Raw genomic sequence first — 20,693 nt, 5'->3', positions numbered from 1 at the left:
GAACACTCGATTTCCAAATCAGCTGATTTGGAAAGACGCATTGACCACTAGACCAACCCGGTGGATTAAATTCTTACCATCTGGAATTCGTAAACGGAACCCACGTTACCAGTCTGCTAGAGACCAATTTTAGCGAGATGGCCATGAAATACAATGCGTACACTCATATCTATACAGACCGCTCTGTCTCGGCAGAGGGATGTGACTGTTCAATTATCCTCCCTAACATCGAGGTAATATATAAGCTTAATGCCTATTTCTCTGCATTCTTTTGCAAGTCCTACGCAATTTATTTCGCCTTGAGAGTTATCGAGACCCATATTGGCCACAGCTTCCTCGTAATTACCGATTGTATTAGTGTACTTGAGAACTTGACCTACAAACGAGCTGAATCTATCGTCCAAATAAGTTATGATCCCCTCTCAAGAACAAATAAGACCGTGGTATTGGTACAGGTCCCTGACCATTACGGCATTCTCAGGAACGAACGGCTGATGATGCTGTAAAGAGAGTGGCAATAAATGGCCTCCGAATAGAATTAACGTGTAAGAGTGACTTCATGAAAACAGTCCGTGTTACACTACGTTCTCAGTTGAATAAGTTCTAGCTGTAATTCCTCCCGCGGGCTTACATGGCATCCGGGAGAACGCGTTTAAGAAAGGTTTTACTCCAACACAATAAAGAAACCAAGTCATCCTTACTCGGCTGAGGATTGGACACACTAGGCTTATCCACGCCCATCTGTTTGGCTGTCCTCAGCAAAACTGTGAAACATGCAATATAAAAAGGTCCGTACAGCACTTGCTCGTAGATTACCCAATCTTCGGATCTATTTGACAAAAATTAGATTCGAGTTCAGATGTGAAGTGTTTACTAAACCGGCATAAAGACTGTTGCGCTTTCTTTCTAAGAGTGTGATGAAGAACGTAATTTAGCGGTTTTGCTTAGTTTCTGTTTATTTTTATTTTTTGGTGTTTATTGTTTATTATTCACGATCACGTACTAACACGCAAGTCGCTAATGAGTATAATTATTGATAAATAAAAGTATTAAAAAAAAAACTCGACTGCCAAAAAACATTGTGCCAAAGATTGCTCAATCGGATCAGCCATTGAACTGCGACGGTGGAACAAACACACATACATACAAACACACATACATACAAACACACATACATACAAACACACATACATACAAACACACATACATACAAACACACATACATACAAACACACTAAATACATTACACTCCTTTTTTGGGCAGTCATGTAAAAACACTAGTAAGACAACTTAAGACATATGAGATACGAGGTTTCTGTATCATTCATAATGAAGCGTTGTGATACGAGTTATTAAAAAATGACAGTCCCGGTAATGTAAGAATTCCAATGCAATATCATATATCTAAATCGGTTCAGTCGTTAATCTGTTACGGTAGAAAATACATACATACATACACCCTAAATGCATTACACTCCTTTTTTGAACAGTCGTGTAAAAATGTTAATTTCGCATTATACTGATATTCTTCGTAATATAACTTGAATTACAATATTTCAAAGATAATTAAAAAAAAACAAGGAATTAACTCAGTTTAATATTATGTAAATCAATTAATTTGTTCATCTGTTTCGATAATTAATAATTATTTTTATATTAGCGTTGAATTTAGACGTTTATAAACGATGGAAAAATTTAAATCTACAGAAAGAGATTAAGTTTTTATATTTAAAATATAATTTAAATTAGGTTATTATATTTATAATTTTTTTTTTTTAATTTAAATTCTTTTATTTCGGAAATAATAACATGTTTTAATTATTTTAATTCGTTGTTACTTTTCTTTTTAGAAATGTTTAACAATTTATATAAGGATGCAAGCAAGCCATCGAAAATACTGACCGGTAGGGGTAATTAAATGCACGCTTAATAAATTGATTTAAATATATATATTTTCAATTATTTGATTTCATAAGACGTATAAGAAAAGTAAATTTTTTAGTATAAATTAGGACACTAAATGTATCATTTAAAATTATTTTACAGAATATAGTACATAGTATGTAACTATATACACAGTAAGATAGAGCAAGTGTAAGCTTATTTTAGTACACAGTCAACAGTCGAATTCCGCTATGTATTTAGTTTAACAAGTTAATTAAACCGCTGACTGGGAATTGCATTTGAGCAGGATATTCTCTTTGTAGTATATGTAACAAATAAATACCACGTAATTAAAACTTATGTTTCATATATATATATATATATATATCACACATACACACACAGAGTGAGCAACATAAAACCGAACCCATAATGTAATCGATGCAGTATCGGTAACTTATGTTGAAATGAAATTTTATGAATGATAACGGATAAATAAAAAAAAAAAAAAAACATAAAAGGTAATTTAAATATTGCATTTATTTACCTTATTGTTACAAAAGATGTTCAAAATGACCACCATGTGCATCGATTTACTTTGTGCTCAACTGATCATATTGAGAGTCGTCTGACACGAATCGTTTTTGTCAATTCCGTTGTTTTCTCGTCGAATCTTCACCTTCAGTTCATCAATATTGTGGGAATTAGATGCATAAAGTTTCTCCTTTAAGTACCCCAAAAGAAAAAATCGCAAGTAGACAACTGTGGGGAAGTGTAGGCCCCACTTCCTCAGCTGACAGCTCGTTGTCTGTCTCCTTCAGTTGTATCGCGATACTGTTTCAATTTCAATTCAGAAGAAGTTTACGACAAGATGTGTATTTAACAGCACATTGTTGGGATAACTTGCGTACTGATTTTTTTGGCCTGGCAGTAATTCTCCTTTCAATATGGCAATGGCCTGTGGAGTCCTAAGTGAAGGTTGCCTATTTCGTTTTGCATTTTAAATCGAACATGTTGTACGCCATTTTTTAACTAAATCGTGTGCTACTCTTCGGGATTCCGGTATGTTCTCGCAACGCAATGTGGAGCGCAGGACAGTGCCTTCCATGTGTTGTATGAATGTGTCAAATCCGATCTGCAGTGCACCGCAGTAATTTGTCGACTGGATACCGTCGGAGCAACGTTTGACATCGGTCAAAACTGGAAGGACCGGGCTGAATGGTCAGTATATCTGCACTATTTAGCTAGGGAACGGATTGCGGAGGGAATCTAGAGTGAAAATTGACATATTCAATGTTAAATAACATTGAATTTAATATGTTAATTAACATAAGAATTCACTTAATAGATTAATTGTACTATAAAATGTTACTTTAAAAATATAGTTGAATAAAAACCAAAAACATTATCCAAAACGGCTATTAAATAAAACTGAAAAGGGATAGAACAACAAGAATATATTATATATATATATATATATATATATAAAAATATTATTTTTTGAAATACATTTATTTTTAATAAAATATTTAAATTTAAATAAAATAAATTATTTAAATTTCAAGAGATATTAAGCAATTAATTATAAATAAATATAAATGTAATTAAAAGAGAAAAAACTAAAAAAAAAGATTATTTAAATATTAAAAAAACTAATACTTCCCAAGCAAGACAAAGTTTTTTTACAGGAATTAATAAAAATAAACAAAATTTGTAAACTAAATGAGATATAACTTAATTCTGGGTAGTCCCAAGTTGAAAGAAAAGACTTAGCTTAAAAAAGCGTCTACACCGCCTAAACTCTTGATCTAGATTAATCAAGGTGGGCTGGAAAAGGTCCAGATCGACCAACCTCAATTTTTATACGCTAACCTTTTTCTTTCAGCAACCACTGTTCTCATCTATCGTAAATTTTTTCCCAAATATAGACAAGATTTAATCGAATTTCTGTAATGCTTCGTTAAAAGTTTTTTGTAAGATTTAATTTTGTATTTATATCGTTTTTAATTACTTTTGTAATTAAAAACTGATGAAGATCATTTGAAAAATGTGCGTATAATTATAGATTTTTAAAAGATTTTTGGGAGTGGTTTTTGTTAATTTATAAGATTAAAATTTAAAAAAAAATATGGAGAAATCAATTTTTTAATTTGTTAAATAATACACATAGGCAAGGATAATTAAAATTCTAACGTATATGATAACCTCCGAGGTGATACATGTGGTAATAACGTGCTTTCTTGCTACATTGAAGGTCTCGGATTCAACCCTTGCTCGGATCTAAAAAAATTATAAAAAGCATTTTTTAGTCGCTGATGCACTTAGTAGTTGTCTAATGCAATAAAAAATATTTTTCTTCCTAAAATTATGCAAAAATACAATTAAATAAGACAATATTGCCGATATCCGTGGCGGAGTGATAGCGAGCGTCTCGGTATTTCATCCGGTTATCCTGGGTTCCAATCCCGGTTAGGCATGGCATTTTTCATACGCTATAAATTCGCAATTAGGCTAATGATCATAGCAATACGCTACAAATTTCCAATTAGGCTAATGATCATAGCAGTTAAGTCCATAAATAAATAAAGTAAATAAATAAAGACAACACTGATCCCCACGGTATCAACTCTTTCGAATATAGACATGACAGAAATTCTGTTTTTTTACCTTTCTTTAACAAATCTTTGCTGAGATCTAAATATAAATATATACCCTAAATAGTAAATCTGTATAAAAAAAATTAGATTTTCAGTTAATAATATTTTACCGTTTCTGTCTGACAAGAAACTAACATCTAAATTATCTAAATATTTCAATGTTAATTTTCTTATGCTACAATAACATTTTCCAATTATTTCCCGATTTGCTCCATTGCCAATGGTGTAGATTTGTTTCCTCACCACCGTCACAAAATTGATATACAATAATACAATCTACAAAAGAAAAGAAGAAAACCAACAAAAAACAAAAAAAAACTAGTCACAAACAAACTTCTTTAAACACCTCAAAAACCTTTAATTTTTAAAAGTAATAATTCATAGATATCTCAGCAAGATCTTTGTTAACAGATTACATAGAATAAGTCAGTTCATAAAATTTCTGTCAGAACTGAATGTCACACAAATGACTGTCCTTAATAAAATATAGGGAAACAGAAATAATGAAAATATAAGTAACACTGGTTTCGTAAAGAAAATAGCTAAACAAAAATCTGATTGAAATTTTCTAACAATAAACGAAACAAAGAATATCATTCAATTCAAAATACGACCTAGAAGTACAGTAGATATTAACTAAACTGATCTAATTCTACAAAATATTGCAGTGGTATAACATGGCAGAAATCGAAAAACATATCCAATAAACAATAACGAACAGAACAAGAGCAACAAGAAAATTACTAGAAAGTAAAAGATTGTTTTTAAATTATTTTCAAAGAAATAAAATGTTAAGAAAATTAATTACGAAATAAAGAGCTTTGAAAATAATTTAATGAAATCCGTTGGAAAATTTGTTTTAGTGAAGAACAAGGTTGGCGAGTTATTTATTAAGGGATCTTTGATTAAAAACTTAAGTAAAGGTCAAATGGTAGATTACAGAAAGTTTATGGATTGAAAAAAATTAGAAAGTTTTTAATAAAAATGTTGTAAAATACAGAGAGTACTTGAACGTAAAAAAAATCCTAGAATGAGAAAAGTAGCAAATAGATAAAAACTAAAATAACTTTAAAAAAAAACTTACCCTTAAAGTTATTATATATGGAAATAAGTTGAAATAATGTAATATAATATATATATATATATATATTTAGAAAAATAAAGACAAATATAAACAATAAAATCCTCTTAAGGACTAAAGATCATCCGCCATAGTGGCTACAGCACTAAGTCCCCGACGATCAATGTTTTTAATTACCTTTAAAGATACATAAATTGTTTTGATGTGTTATTTTATTTGATTTTTTTCTAACTTTATTGTTAAAAATTCTAAAACATCTGTTTCAGAAATTAATTTGTTGTGAATTCCTATATCTTTCAACAAGGAACATTTTCTCAAAAACTACTGGATCAATCACACTGAATATTTTTGTATAACATCACTGTACTGACACACGCACACGCGCGCGTGCGCGGACACAACCCCCCCCCCCCACACACACACACAGTGGTGTTGATTATTATTCAACCCTATAATAAAAAGTTTTTAGTGCTGGTCTTTCAATTTCTTCAGAAAATCATAGTTCTAACAAACCATTTATACACAGACTGACGTTTTTCAAGTAATATATACTAGGATAAACCCATAGTGGTTTTGAATACTCTGTAAAAATTTCAGGAAAATTGATTCAGTGGTTGCTGAGAAAATGTTCCTTATATCCTGAATAATTAAATTTTCGGAAAACAGGATAAACAACAGACACACAGTTGGTTTATAGACACAAACTAACAGAAACGAAACCGCAAAACATTATTTAATTTTTTTATACATGTAAAAATCGAATAAGGAATGAACTAGGAACACTTGTGACCAACACACTAGAATAAAAATATTGTATACTGAAAAAAAAGTATATTACACAAAAAAACTTTGCTAAAATATGTTCTTCGCGAAGTAAAAAATTTTCCTGACGCATCGCATTTCAAAACAGGTCTCTATACAACGCTAATCTCTGCTCGTGTAAAGAAACCAGAGATCAAACAAATCTACCTGCAACGTATCTGAAACCACAACATAACTAGAGAGTGCTATGTTTATTTCTCTTTTTTTCCCCCACTACTCAACCCACCTCACAAAGCCGGACCCGCTTTTCCAGCATGACTCAGCGGGGTGGGGGGTCTCACTGTCTCTAACCACCCGAGTGACCACACTGGGGACGGCTATGCCGTTCCCAGCATCAACCCGAGCAGCCGGGACTAAGTCTCCTGCATGCTTCGCTTCTAGTAAGGGTCCCCCCGGAACGGACCCTGAGGGGGGTCCCTTCCGGGAACCCATCAACAGAGTAAATATACCCTCTCCTATGTGTACTAAATTTAATATGTACAGTCAGCATTTACAGTCGTAAATACAAATATCTATAGCTATTATAGATAATCATTATAATATTATATTTTAGAAACAAGTATAAAAAAATATTTCATTATGACCCTACTCTTGACCAAACTCTAATAGTTATTTCTAAGTTAATCTAATAATACTCTAAGTTATTTCATTGATTGAAAGAATATAATAACAAATTAGCATAAGATAATATATTCTCTAATTTATTAATAACAATACAGAGTGTAATGAAAACTGAATGAAATGCTCAATTTTTTAAAATTATTTTGCTTTACAGTAATTACAAGCCCAATTATAGCTCACTTGAGTTAAGAAGTTCTATTTTTTACCAGCTATTCCTGGAAATCAGTTTCATTAGTATAATGGAGTATCCATTACCTCATAACATCATACTATACATATAAATATCACTGGGTAGTTTATCATTGGATCTCTGTACCCTTAACTCACTATTTTTGTCAATGATTTTCTGTAAATCATTAATATTTAATGGTTTAACAAAACTAGTGTGTGTGAATTTTTCAATAGTATTTTTCATGCATTGATTTTCTAAAAACTACAAAAAAAATTCTTAAATAAGATGGCAACAAAATAAATGTATACATATACATTATTTTATTTTATTCAGGGTATACACCTTGAAATATAAATCTATTAATTCATACAACAGAATTACTTGGTCTGTTGAGATTAAAAATAATCTTCAAAGAGATTTGTAAAAAATGAGTTTTGAATTTTGTAAACAAAATAAACTGCTGTATGCTTTATTACACTAGTCACTTTATTTTAAAAAAGTCTATCTTAAAAAAACCTATTTATAAATTATTAAAAAAAAAAAAATTAGCAGTGAAAGATTATAAACATCACTTTTTTATGCAATGAGTTTGTGAAAGGAATGAAGATTTTCCCTATTTCATATTTGTCTGTTCAATTATCTATTTTAACTGTTATCATATACATCTTTGTTACTGAAGTAAGATTATAAAAACGACCCAACTATTTGATCTTATTTTCATCAATGAAAAATCAAAACCAATGGTTTATTATTTTGCTGCAAACTTTTTTTTTGAACTGGTTCATTCATTTCAAGAACATCAGAGTGGTATAGAAGTAATTTTAACTTTTTTGTAGTTTCTGACATTACCAGTACCTATTGATGTTCCTAAGGATAACTTTGTAATAGAATTTATGAAAAAGCAAATGGTATACTCTTTCATGTTCTTGACAGCTCTAGCCAGTTATGATGGTTATTGATCGTTTTAGGGTAATGTCCTATACTCATTTATTAAATAAGATTCTAGTGATAAATTTAGAAATGCAGAATTGGAGAGGCAAATTTAAATTGTATTTCAAATTTTTCGAATATTTATATTTAAAGTAGATTTCAATAAATATTGTCAATTTGACAAATAATAAATTTGATTTAGCGTAAAGGAATTTATACTGAAATGACACCAGAACATGAAAACGGTTTTCCAGTAGTTTCATGCGATTTAACTTGAAGACAGATTGGTACTTGACAAATACAATAATATAAAATTTGTTCATATCAGCTATTTATCTTCATTCTAAGAGTTAACCTTTTTGAAATAAATGTAAAGCGACCACCAAATGAGTCAATCTAAACTGAATTTCATCACGAATGAAAAGTGGTGTAATTACATTAATCAAGTAAATTATTTAACTGTATTTTCTATTAATTATATTGAAAATGTTTTTTAATTCATATTTTAGGTTAAAAAACAAAATGAGATGAATGATTAATTTTAACAGGTAAATAATCAAACGTATTGTATATGAGTCATATTATGAACATACAAAAATGAATGACTAGGAAAAAATGTAAGTTTATTTTTATTCTGTTTTATAATTATTTAAGGTTGTAAGGAATCCTTAAGGATAGTTATATTCATTTCTAATTTTAGGGTGTTTAGTCATAAGGGTGTCATTAAATGAAAAGCACATTGAAATATGGTTATCCCAATAAAATTAAAACAATTGCAATACTTGTCTTCATTTATGTGTATTATAAAATGATATCTTTTGGTATACAAATTCTTCAGTAGATTTAATAAAATATTATTAGTGGATTTAATTAAAATTGTAAAAAGATACATTAATAAACATAGAGTGCTCACTCAAAAAACTTAGCAAAAAGCATAGGATATTACACGTATAAACTACAATAATGTCATGTGTACTAAACAGTATACCTTTGTTTTTGTTCATGTTTGAGTAATACTACGTATATGAATGTGGATATAAATAGTAAATGGTTGTAATACAATTAAAAAAGATGAATAATTCAAATACAAATTTATAATAATCTCCGAAATGTATATTATTGTATGTAAATGGAGTTGGTGATCATATAAGATTTAGTCCCATGCCGAAAATAATCTTATTGTATTAGCAAAATTTTAAGGTTTGGGTCAGTGGACATCACTAATTGATGACTGTTGAGGCTGCTTTCACTGCATTCCTAGGTGTTTTTTTAATATATTTTTCTATTAATAAATTATTAATTTTAACTACGACACACAATACCACAAAGTTAACTTTTACAAATTATTATGAATGAAGAAAACCTGTTACGTTTTTCTCATATAAAATATTCAGTTACTTCTAATAGTCAGGTGAACTGTGACCAAAATTTAAATGGCTTTAATGATCCATAAACAGAAATCATCGTGCCAAACATCACTAAAATTGGTCTGTCCAATCTGGAGATATGAAACAAAAAAAATAGTCGAACATATGTACAAATATTCTCCTGGAATTTCCCAGTGTTAAAAGTGTGAATTTTGGTTAGAGGGCATCATTAAATGTTAAGATCTACAAAACCCTGATATGGAAAATTTGACCCGATTAGCAAAGGTTACTTTTTCTTATATAGAAGGTTTGTGGTTATACGTATAACTGTTTATTTTAAACATGCCTCATTTTATTACTTATTTTTTTCAAAGGTCAGTATGCTGTGTGCATGTATAATCTGGCTGTGGATGTATTATTTGTTCATGCAGATAACAGTTTTGTTTGGGGGCACAAACAATATTAGGGCTTTGCCCTCGATGAAGCAGAGACTGGCAGTTCATGACTGATGACTGCATATAATGAAGATTTATTCAGTTTCAAGCAGTGGGAGTATAGTATGTATTTATGTAGTATATTAATTAATATGAGAATATTTTTGTTTTATGTTTGAGGGTAATTTAATTGGTTGCCTTACAAATAGATTTGAAATACATAGTTAACTGTCTTTGCAGTTGTGGTAGTACTATTACTACTTCAAAATTCATTTAGTATCAATAATTTACTCTCATATTTTCCTCTCGTGTTCTTTCTCTTTCACTTCCCCCCTCGCACACTCTCACTCACTCTATCTCTCTCTCTCTCTCTCTCTTTCTCTCTTTCTCTCTTTTGTATTTATCTTTCTTTGTATTCAGTATCATGCATTAATGTTTATTACACATTTTTTGTAATTTTATAACTATGAAAACACACTTGTTATTTGATTATGATTACACAGGTCTTTTGAAACCTAGTAAAAAATTAGAAAATCAATCATATCTCTTTAATAATGTAAACATGAGTTTTACACATTTATTGTAGTGCTATAGAAATAATTTTTTTTCCCTTTAATACTTCACTCTCAAATATTTCTTTTAATTCCTGAACTGCTTGTTTATAAAACAATTAAAGCAATGGGATAAATCTTTGTCTTAATTTTTTGAACTCATTTTTCTTGACTTTTAATCTTAACATTACTTCCTGATTTTTTTATAGATTGAATGTAAGATGTCTTTTATTATATTTCAGTAAAATTTTTTATTATAAACTTTTTGAAAATAAAATATCAATCGTAGTGGTGCGGTAGTTGATGTAGTGGTAAAACGTCGTCGTAAATCAGCTGATTTGGAAGCCAAGAGTTCTAAGGTTCAACTAATAAAGGGTTTGGATAATTCTTTACATAGAAGTTAATAGAGGAGTAATAGTAATTGTTCATATTTCAAAAATATGAAAAAAATTTTTAAATCGTCCATCTTGACAAAAACGTTTTTACTTTAAACAATTTTCTAATTTAGTTATATAGAACAATTATATATAAATATATATAAACTATTGCCAACAGTAAGTCGGGAAATCATAAATTGAAGCCGTTGCTCATCGGCAAGTATGCCAGTCTACGTTACTTCAAACACGTTAATATTAATTAATTACCGGTTATTTTTAAAAATAGTAAACAATGCTTGGGTGACGTTTAATATTTGTTTAACGTAGTTTAACGACGAATTTATGCCTTGTGTTAAAAATTATTTATGAATTCAAAAATTGAAAGAAATAGCTTTATTACTTCTTGACAATTGCGCTGCACATCTGACTGATCATTGATCCAACCATTAGACCGAGGAGTTATTCGGGCATTTAAAGCTTATTACAGACGAGAGCTACTGACCTCTATCGTTAACTCAGAATTACAAGTAACAGAATTTCTTAAAACAATCATTAAAAATTGTTGTATACACCGCTCAAACAGCATTGGAGTAACGTAAATTCTATTAAAATTAATAATTGTTGGTCGGTATTGTCCCAGAGTTATACAGAAGACATTGAAACAGGATATGGTAATATTTATATTGACGAAAACGCAATGGAATTGTCAAATTCAACCAGACAAGAATTGTCTAAGTGATCTCAATGAGTGGGTTAAAGAAGACAAACAAACACTGCATTTACAAAGTGTACTGTCACATATTATAAAGAAGAAACATACAACCGCGGGATTATACTGTATAGTATCACAAATTTTAAAACTGCTTTCAAGAGATGGTGTTGGATAATATGTACACATTATGAATATGAATTGGGTGTTGGTGTTCCACACAGTTCAATTTTGAATATGTTATTTCCCGATATTGTCCCGATCTTTTGAGTGCATCGTGTTGTAAGGAATTGCAGTTTACAGTCTTACGAGAAAAATGCCGTGTTTGGAAAATGTACGGTGAAAGAGGGTAAACATCGTGCTGATATCGGTTGCGTTTCCCCACCACTAAGAGGTAATAACCTCGGCGTGTAGGGATTTTTTTTATTAATGGGTGAAATTTCTTTCCAGTAGGCATACTATAAAACACTCGACTTTTTCTTCTTTTATTTTTTAACTTAAATAACTATAATCACAACAGAATGTTTTGTGTCTTTCCATCATCTATCCGAAGTAAACTCTAAGTAAAGTCTAGTTCATCAACCGAAATAAACTAGTTTTATCTCATAAATCGTCATGGCTAAATTACCTAAAATAAAACTATTTTTCAATAATCTAATAAATTATTTATTTATTTAAAAATATCATAAATAATGTGTTACAATTTCCACACCACCCATGAGATATGTAATAAGGGGCGTTGAGATTTTTTTTTTTAGGGAGTGAAATTTCTCGCCAGGAGGCCTACTACAAAACACTCGAGACAATATTTCAACAAATCACCTGACCTGACCTGACCCTGACCCGACCCTAAACCCTGACGACTCTATATACTATATACCTAATTTACACTATTATATTAAAAGTATTTTTTCCACTCTGGTTCGATGATATTGCGTGAAGTTTGCAATCTCTTCTTACTGGTGTCCTCTCCTAAGGTGATGGATTCCCTTGTGGGTTGGAGCTCCTAAAAATTAGTAAAATATTATATATATATACTAATTGGTTTATTAATTAATAAAATTAAATTTATTTCTTATTTTGCGTTATCAATTTAGTAATTGATAACCATGAATATTGTAAACGCATTTGACATTATCCGACCGTTTATTAAATGATTAATGATTAAAATAAAAAATATAAAATAAATTCAAATATAAAAATAAATGATAAATTAGCAGCTTATCTTAACACGCACAGGGATTCTGCTTTCATACGATGATTTCTTGGCTGAAAAATACGATCCATTTCTTGACTGAAAAAAATGTATATAATTACAATTTTACTTTTATACAATTTATCCACGAATATATCCACACATATTAGTATTTTTCTTGGTAAATGTTTTTTTTTAATTTCGTTTTTAGTTTATTCACACACACACACAATACCAATTTAGTTACTAACTTATTTAGAGCATTTTTTGGGGTCAGGTGCGATTTTGCATAAAACATTTTTTTTGGGAATATTAAAAATATTATTTGTTAATTTTGAAAAAAATCTGCCTAAGAATAATAAGACGTTAATTATAAAAAAATCTCAAGATACTGAGGTGGTGACCTTGCTTTACAATCTCAACCCCATGACCTTTTAATGGCTTAGAGTGGCTTTTATGGCTTAGATTCACGTTGTTTAAGATCACCAATTCTGGTATCCCTAAAATTATTCTTCCTGTCTATGATCTCGTCAACCTAGGAGTTAAATATATTAATATCAAATTTAAAGTCGAATCTATGCCGACTATGTATATGACTTACCCGGATGCAAGTTCTTAGTTCAGGATGTAAAAATAAACTTTACTTCCATAAGGATGAAAAAAATTACAATTATAATAGTAATTTTGTCGTGACACTTTAGAATCATGACGTTAAATTTAGCAAAACACACAATAACTTTCTGAACAATCAATATCAAAATTCAATATTCATGAAACGATCGAAACTTTGTTAAATAAGTAAGCTGTCGATTTTATTTAAATGTCCCTTCAATTTTATTACAAACTAATTTGTTTTTACTTATATTACGATAGTAATACAAATTGACTTGGTAATACAAAATTTTCTTATAGACTTAGATTATATGATTTAATAAATTCAATGGCATTAATACCTGACTGAAGAAGTCGATTTTGAGATAGACAATGATATTAAATTTACTAAAAGAACTTCTAGGTTATTTATTTATACGATTTTTACTTTCTTGTACGAAGTAAAGGAAGTATTGTAATCGCAAAAAATATCGGGTTTTAAATTTCAACGGAAATATCCATTTTGATCATCCCTGAATTTACTTTGACTATTTTCGACATGATGTCTGTACGTACGTACCGTATGTATCTCGCAAAACTCAAATAGATAAGCCGTAGAATGTTGAAATATATCACCTAGTTAGGCACCTCTCCTTTTGATTGCAATCGACTTTACAAAAATGTACAAAAAATTCAAAGAAATTGGATTTTGGACTTTATTTAATTGCATTAATAAGCCTTCATTAAGAGCTTTTCAACGATATATAACAACTTTGACAAATTTTCATTAGTTTTAGAGTTATATCCAAATAAAATTTTAATTAATGAAATATTTGGATGTTATAAGAGGACATCGATTCGAATCCGACTACATTTCCTTTTTTTAACTTTTTTTTTAATTTAAATATATTGATTTGTTAATAATTATTAATTTCTCTTTGTAAAAAAATTTACAATAAATAAAAATAGCAATAAAAAAAAGTATGACAAAATTTCAAAAGTTATTAGTGAAATAAAATTTTACGTACTTTTCTTTTTAAAATAATGTATTTAATTTAATAGGCGTACAAGGAAGTCACGTGATGCCCACACCAGATTTTTCATCTGTAATTTATATAATACCGAAATTGGTCGGATTTTAACTGCGGTATACATTCTTGAGATCATAAAAATCTACCCTTAAACTTTCTTCATGTAAATTAGTAAAATAGTTTTCACGATTTTCGGGAACTAACGAAAAAGTCGTCTCTTTAGATCTCGTTGTGTTTTAATAATATCGTATAAGATACCTAATAAAAATTCATATATGAATGAATGAATTGATTTTATGTTAATCATAAAGAAATATTCAAAATAGTATATATTTAAAGAAAAAAAAAAGATTTAAAAATTATGCAGTTATTTTCATAATTAGTTCTTCTAAATAATTTTACATTCCTTTTTTTCCATTGTTCAAAGTGAAAAAACACCTTTCAATTAAGCTGAAATTAAATAACATTTATATAAATAGTGCTTCAAAAAATAATCTATTTAAAACGGAACATCGATTTCAGTAATTTGAAAGCTGTGAGAGAATCATTCAGATAATCATTTCCTGATGGATAAAGATATAATACACGATGAGAATTAAAATAATGACGGAAAATAATGACTATTATTTACCATTATACGAAATATCTTTATTTTCAGTTAGGTTGAAAAAGAAAATTATTCCATTTTTTGATTCACTTATTAAAAATTTTGAAGAAACTGAATATATAATTCGAGATAATAATTATTATTATTTCATTAATTTTTAAGAACAGAGACATTACAAATGAGACTCCTACTTTAGATATAGAAATAGATACAAAATATGTATGTTTATTTTTGAATTACAAAAACAAGACAAAGGATTTGCTTATATTATTAAATAAAACATTTAAACCAGCTATTATTTTTTTTTTTTCAGGAACATTATAAAATTTTCCTTAGTTTATTGCTATTGCCATAATTTAATTACAACTTTTCTACTCAAAATATGAAGTAAAACAATTTAATGAAACTAAGAATGAATTCTTTTGTAAAGAAAATAATTAAAAAGTATAATTCATGTACCCAGACAAAAAAAGAGTTATAAATTTTATTGAATTCTAAATTATTTTTTTGTTTTAAATGTAATACGTTTCTTCCAAGAAGAAATCTGTGGCAAGTAGCTTAGTAAGCTCTGTAAGTAAATTTTACGAGCAATTAGGTTTCCACCAACTGGTGTTTTATAGATTTAAATTGCAAAAACCAGTGAAGGTTTTTAAGTGATATCCAGGAATACTACGATATATTTATTTAAGAGTAAAATAAAAGCTTTTAATACATTTAGGTCATTACTTTTTTTTAATAATAATAAAAGTTTTTAAGAAATTAATAGTACATTTAGTATTTAGTATGGAGTAAATAATCATATTAAATCTTTTAAAATTGTTAGAGTAATTTATTTGTTAATTTCAAACTGAAAATATTATCGGATGCAAAACTAAATTACGTTTTTTAAATTTGTTTTTGTTCAAAATAAAGTTCATTATAAGTAACTAAAAAGATTTTTGTATAAGTATTGCCAAGGTATTGGAAGCTTGTTACCCAATAACTGTATAACAACTATTTCAAAATCAATTCTTCTACCAATTTTTTACAAAACAGAATCACCTGTATAATTTACGTTTTTTACAATAAAGTGAGCTGAAAGTTCGCCCCTGTCATTATCAACACTACACACATAAGATTTATATACACATTTTTTTTAAAAATGAAAATATATTTTCTCATATTTTTTTATTGTTATTATTGAATTATTATTTATCGTCAAAATCTGTTTAGAATCAGAAGTTAATAATTATTAATAAATCAATGTATTTAAATTAAAAATAAAGTTAACAAAATTTAAAAAATGAGATGAGTCCTATTAGAACGTTTGTGCCTTCCCCTTATATCGTTGAAAAACTCTTAATGAGGGCTTATTACTGCAATTAAGAAAAAGTAAAAAATCCAATTTTTTGGATTTTGGGCTTTTTTTGACACTTTTGGTTCAGTTGATTGCAATCAAAAGGGGAGCTGCATAACTAGATGTTACAACAGTCCTAAATAAAAAATTTCAGCATCCTACGGCTAATCTATTTGAGAAATAATTACAGATATCACGCCGAAAGTAGCTAAAATACTTTCAGGGAAGGTCAAAATGTATAGTTCCGTTGAAATCTGAAAACCGAAGTTTTCGCGACAACAATACTTCCTTTACTTTGTATAAGGAAGTAAAAATATCGGAAGCGAGTGCTCTGTGCAACGATGTACTTTTATGCTGTAGTGATATAAAGAATGATGCAAAACGTTGTTATCCGGGTTATTGTGACGATTTAACTCAAAATTCTACCCTTCAAATAACTCGAAAGGAGAAAATGAAACAAATCTGGGGAATGCGAAAGCCACCGCCCTCTGCTGACAATTCGTTCCCTAAAAAAACTGCATGATAGCGTGCTTGTGAATCGTTTGACGTATGGTACAACTCTCTGTATTGTTGAAAAACGCTGTACCTCTTTTCCACGATTTGTTAACTGAGCGAAGAATTCTTTGAAAATTTTACTACACACTTCTGCATTGACGTCAATTCAAAAAATATTTATCCCAATATACGATTATCAGAAACAGAACAACCATACACCAATTTTTTTCATCGTGAAGTGGACTCTCAAACATCTGATGAGGGTTTTTAATCATCCAATACATAATACGATGCAAATTAACACCTAAATTATATGAAATCGTGTCTCATCTATTATGAAAAAAACGATCGGGTCTATCATCCATCGTCTATGTTTTTTGAGAAACCGGTCGCAATAATTATGATGTTTCTGTTCGTACGTTCTCTTAAATTATTGCACAGTTGTTAGTGTACTTCTTTTGGAAAAATAAGGAACTTCAATTTTCTTTAACGATAAGTTCTAGGAAATGAATTTATAAATTTGGAAATGAATTTTAACAAACCCAATTATTACTTTACGATATAGTTTAAATTCAAACGATGAAGAATCTTATTCCAAGATCTGTAATTTACATCTTTGTTGTGAAAACTGACGTATAAATTTTTTAAACTGGCAAAAATTCTTCTTTGAATAGTCTATGACCCCTGCAGCCTAAAAGAAGAAAGTCTATTTTCTTTAATGTTTGAAATCCACCCTGTATACACCATCTGAATCGTGTTTGCTTGAGTGTTGGAATTCGGTAATTTTTCCGAGAATATATTATGCGTTCCTTGAAAGGATCCACGTAACCTTTACTATTTCCTTAAGAATAAAACATTTTTCGACTGATAAAATGCAGTCGTGTATTTTAGAAAAATATAACTGCAAAGCATGACATTATATTGCACTCAAGCATGAACCGTATATAATTGAACAAAATAGTAATATATACAACCAATAGTAGCGCTAGCAGTAGTCGTACCACCGACTGTTATAGCGCTAAAAATGACACTAAAATAACAACAGTTCAACCCATCTCGGTTAGATTTGAAGTTTCTCAACAGGTATATGGGCAGAAAGTAATATTATTTCACAGAAAAATTAACCATAAAATAAATTAATTCACTTCTAGTAAGTTCAGAATTGATTAAAAATAATATCCGTTCAAAATTAGTTAGTTATTCTCAAGCTATTATAGGATAAAACTTATAAACAGACATAGGTACCAGACGAAAGTATTTTTGTTCAGTGAATTGATAGAAAAAGTCATTTGAAAAAGTGAATTAGTTTGAAAAGTTTTCAAATTGATTTTTTTTTTAAACAAAGTAAAAATACGTTATTTCAATTTATCTCAACCCGCTTTTACTACATCTGTTAGGATAGATAAAATCAAACTGTTAAATTACCGGCCCTGGTGGTGGGGGTGGCAAAGACCGAAGAAAAGGTGACACGAATCGCGATTACCGATGGTCGGTTGGTGGAAGGCCGGGGTGAGACTCTGCTGAAGATTCCTTCCGTCCATACTATCGGGAGGTAAGACACGCCGATATTCCAGTGCTCGTGGTGAGACGAGGAACGCCTCGACCGTGCTGTCGTAACTGGGCATTTCGAGGTGGGGACCATCGTTGGAACGATGTTACGCAGTTCGTTGGATTTCAATACCGGGCGGAGGTGATGAAGTGCGGGGAATCTCGAGTCCTGAGCTAAAATACTGAATCCAGGTGAGGCCGTCCGTTTGGGAGTGTTCCCGTTAAAGGCGAAGCACAAAGGACAGAGTCCCGATTGCTGGGTAATGGAATACCGGGAACGGCATAGCCGGGCCTGGCGTTTCCCTCAACTGGCGGCTAGAGGCGAAAAAACCTCCCGGAACCGTGGCATGATTAATTGGAGGTTTGGTTCCAGGACGCAGGGTTTAAAAAAAAATGTTAAATTATACCAAACTCAGAAATATAGGGATGATTTATTTAATCGAAATAGCATGTAACAGAGAAATAAAAAATAAAATTATAGCTTAATAAACTTAATGATTAAACTTACATGTGTAATATAAAAGTGTTATAAAGAATTTATAATAAATGTGGTTAAGCTTTTGCACTCTTTATTACATTGTTTTTTGTTTTTTTTTTTTAATATTAAGACTACATACTTCAGTTAACACAATTAAAAAATTATATTTTTTAACTTAAAAGAAACCTCTCTTTTGAAAAAATAAAAAAATGAAAGAATTTTATATCTAATTTCCTTTGAGAATATTCCTTTGTTAGTTTTTTCTTCTTTTTTAAAGGAAAAGATTGAGTAAGTGGTAAAGGATAAGGATGATGAGAGGTGACTGTTTAAAGACGAGGCGTAGTAGATTGTAGGGGTGGTAGTAAAGCAGTAAAAGTAGTCATATTATTTGTTGCAGACAACGTTATCAACAAGCGTTATCCTAATTGAAGGGAAACGATAAAAGGGAGGGGGTAAAATTGTATACAGTAAAGAAAAACGTCCGCCTTCATCTGTCAGTCAATCAGTTTGTCAGTCATTGTAAATATTCCATCTTCACTTCTTATCATCTTTATTATATCACCTGTCATTCTTTATTCTACATTATTTTCTTCAACGAAACAATTAGTAAATAATAAGAATACCACGAAACTTGCTGACAGTTAAATATCTTTGAAAAATGAGTACTTTAAGTACTTTATAATAATTAACTGTCAAACTTTTTATCAATTTTTCAACGATATAATCAAATAAAAGACAAAGTAATCAACATTATAGTTTGGAAATAAATAAATAATCAAACTTACGTGTTTTATAATGATGAATTTAACAGTAGAATTTCTTTTACCTTCTATTTTTTTTTTTCTTTGTAGAGGTGGGGAATCCATTTTACAGACGCCATATGGCAGTGTCGGGGTCGCCGACTGGTTCCGCAAGATCTTAATGCGTATGGGTACCTGCGCACTACAGACTAAAGCTACACCCCTGGCTAATCACCCTTCCTGGAATTGTTTAAAGAAGCATTACTTCAGGAAAGGAAGTGATGCGCCCACACACACATTCATACACCACAATGCAATACACATCACCTTCCAAACAATACATAGCAATAACATTACAGCAAGAAAACGCATCCAACGACAGAAAATGTAAATCATGATCAAAGAAATTCAAATCAAATCAGAACATATATACAACAAATCTAACAAAGGGAACTAAGACTAGTTCACATCAAACACCACATGAGCAAAGAACATAACTGCAGACAGTACATCAAAACTTATCAAATCAGCACCGTTCACAGGTCATACATACTTCAGTTAACACAATTAAAAAATTATATTTTTTAACTTAAAAGAAACCTCTCTTTTGAAAAAATAAAAAAATGAAAGAATTTTATATCTAATTTCCTTTGAGAATATTCCTTTGTTAGTTTTTTCTTCTTTTTTAAAGGAAAAGATTGAGTAAGTGGTAAAGGATAAGGATGATGAGAGGTGACTGTTTAAAGACGAGGCGTAGTAGATTGTAGGGGTGGTAGTAAAGCAGTAAAAGTAGTCATATTATTTGTTGCAGACAACGTTATCAACAAGCGTTATCCTAATTGAAGGGAAACGATAAAAGGGAGGGGGTAAAATTGTATACAGTAAAGAAAAACGTCCGCCTTCATCTGTCAGTCAATCAGTTTGTCAGTCATTGTAAATATTCCATCTTCACTTCTTATCATCTTTATTATATCACCTGTCATTCTTTATTCTACATTATTTTCTTCAACGAAACAATTAGTAAATAATAAGAATACCACGAAACTTGCTGACAGTTAAATATCTTT

At 29.9% G+C, this 20,693-nt stretch overlaps 1 long non-coding RNA gene across 1 annotated transcript; it reads right to left on the bottom strand.

Moving 5' to 3' along the window:
• Positions 1–4,044: 4,044 nt before the first annotated feature.
• On the bottom strand, positions 4,045–19,816 carry LOC142330633 (uncharacterized). Its single transcript, XR_012757825.1, has 3 exons — positions 19,672–19,816; positions 12,843–12,899; positions 4,045–4,164 (listed from the first exon to the last, which is right to left on the bottom strand). It is a non-coding gene; the product is annotated as an uncharacterized LOC142330633 (long non-coding RNA).
• Between the last annotated feature and the right edge of the window lie 877 nt (positions 19,817–20,693).

The sequence above is a fragment of the Lycorma delicatula genome, chromosome 9, assembly GCF_047948215.1.
Source record: "Lycorma delicatula isolate Av1 chromosome 9, ASM4794821v1, whole genome shotgun sequence".
Classification (NCBI taxonomy): domain Eukaryota; kingdom Metazoa; phylum Arthropoda; class Insecta; order Hemiptera; family Fulgoridae; genus Lycorma; species Lycorma delicatula.
The sequence above is the reverse complement of the archived record's forward strand: the minus strand, read 5'-3'. Positions and strand labels throughout refer to the sequence as shown.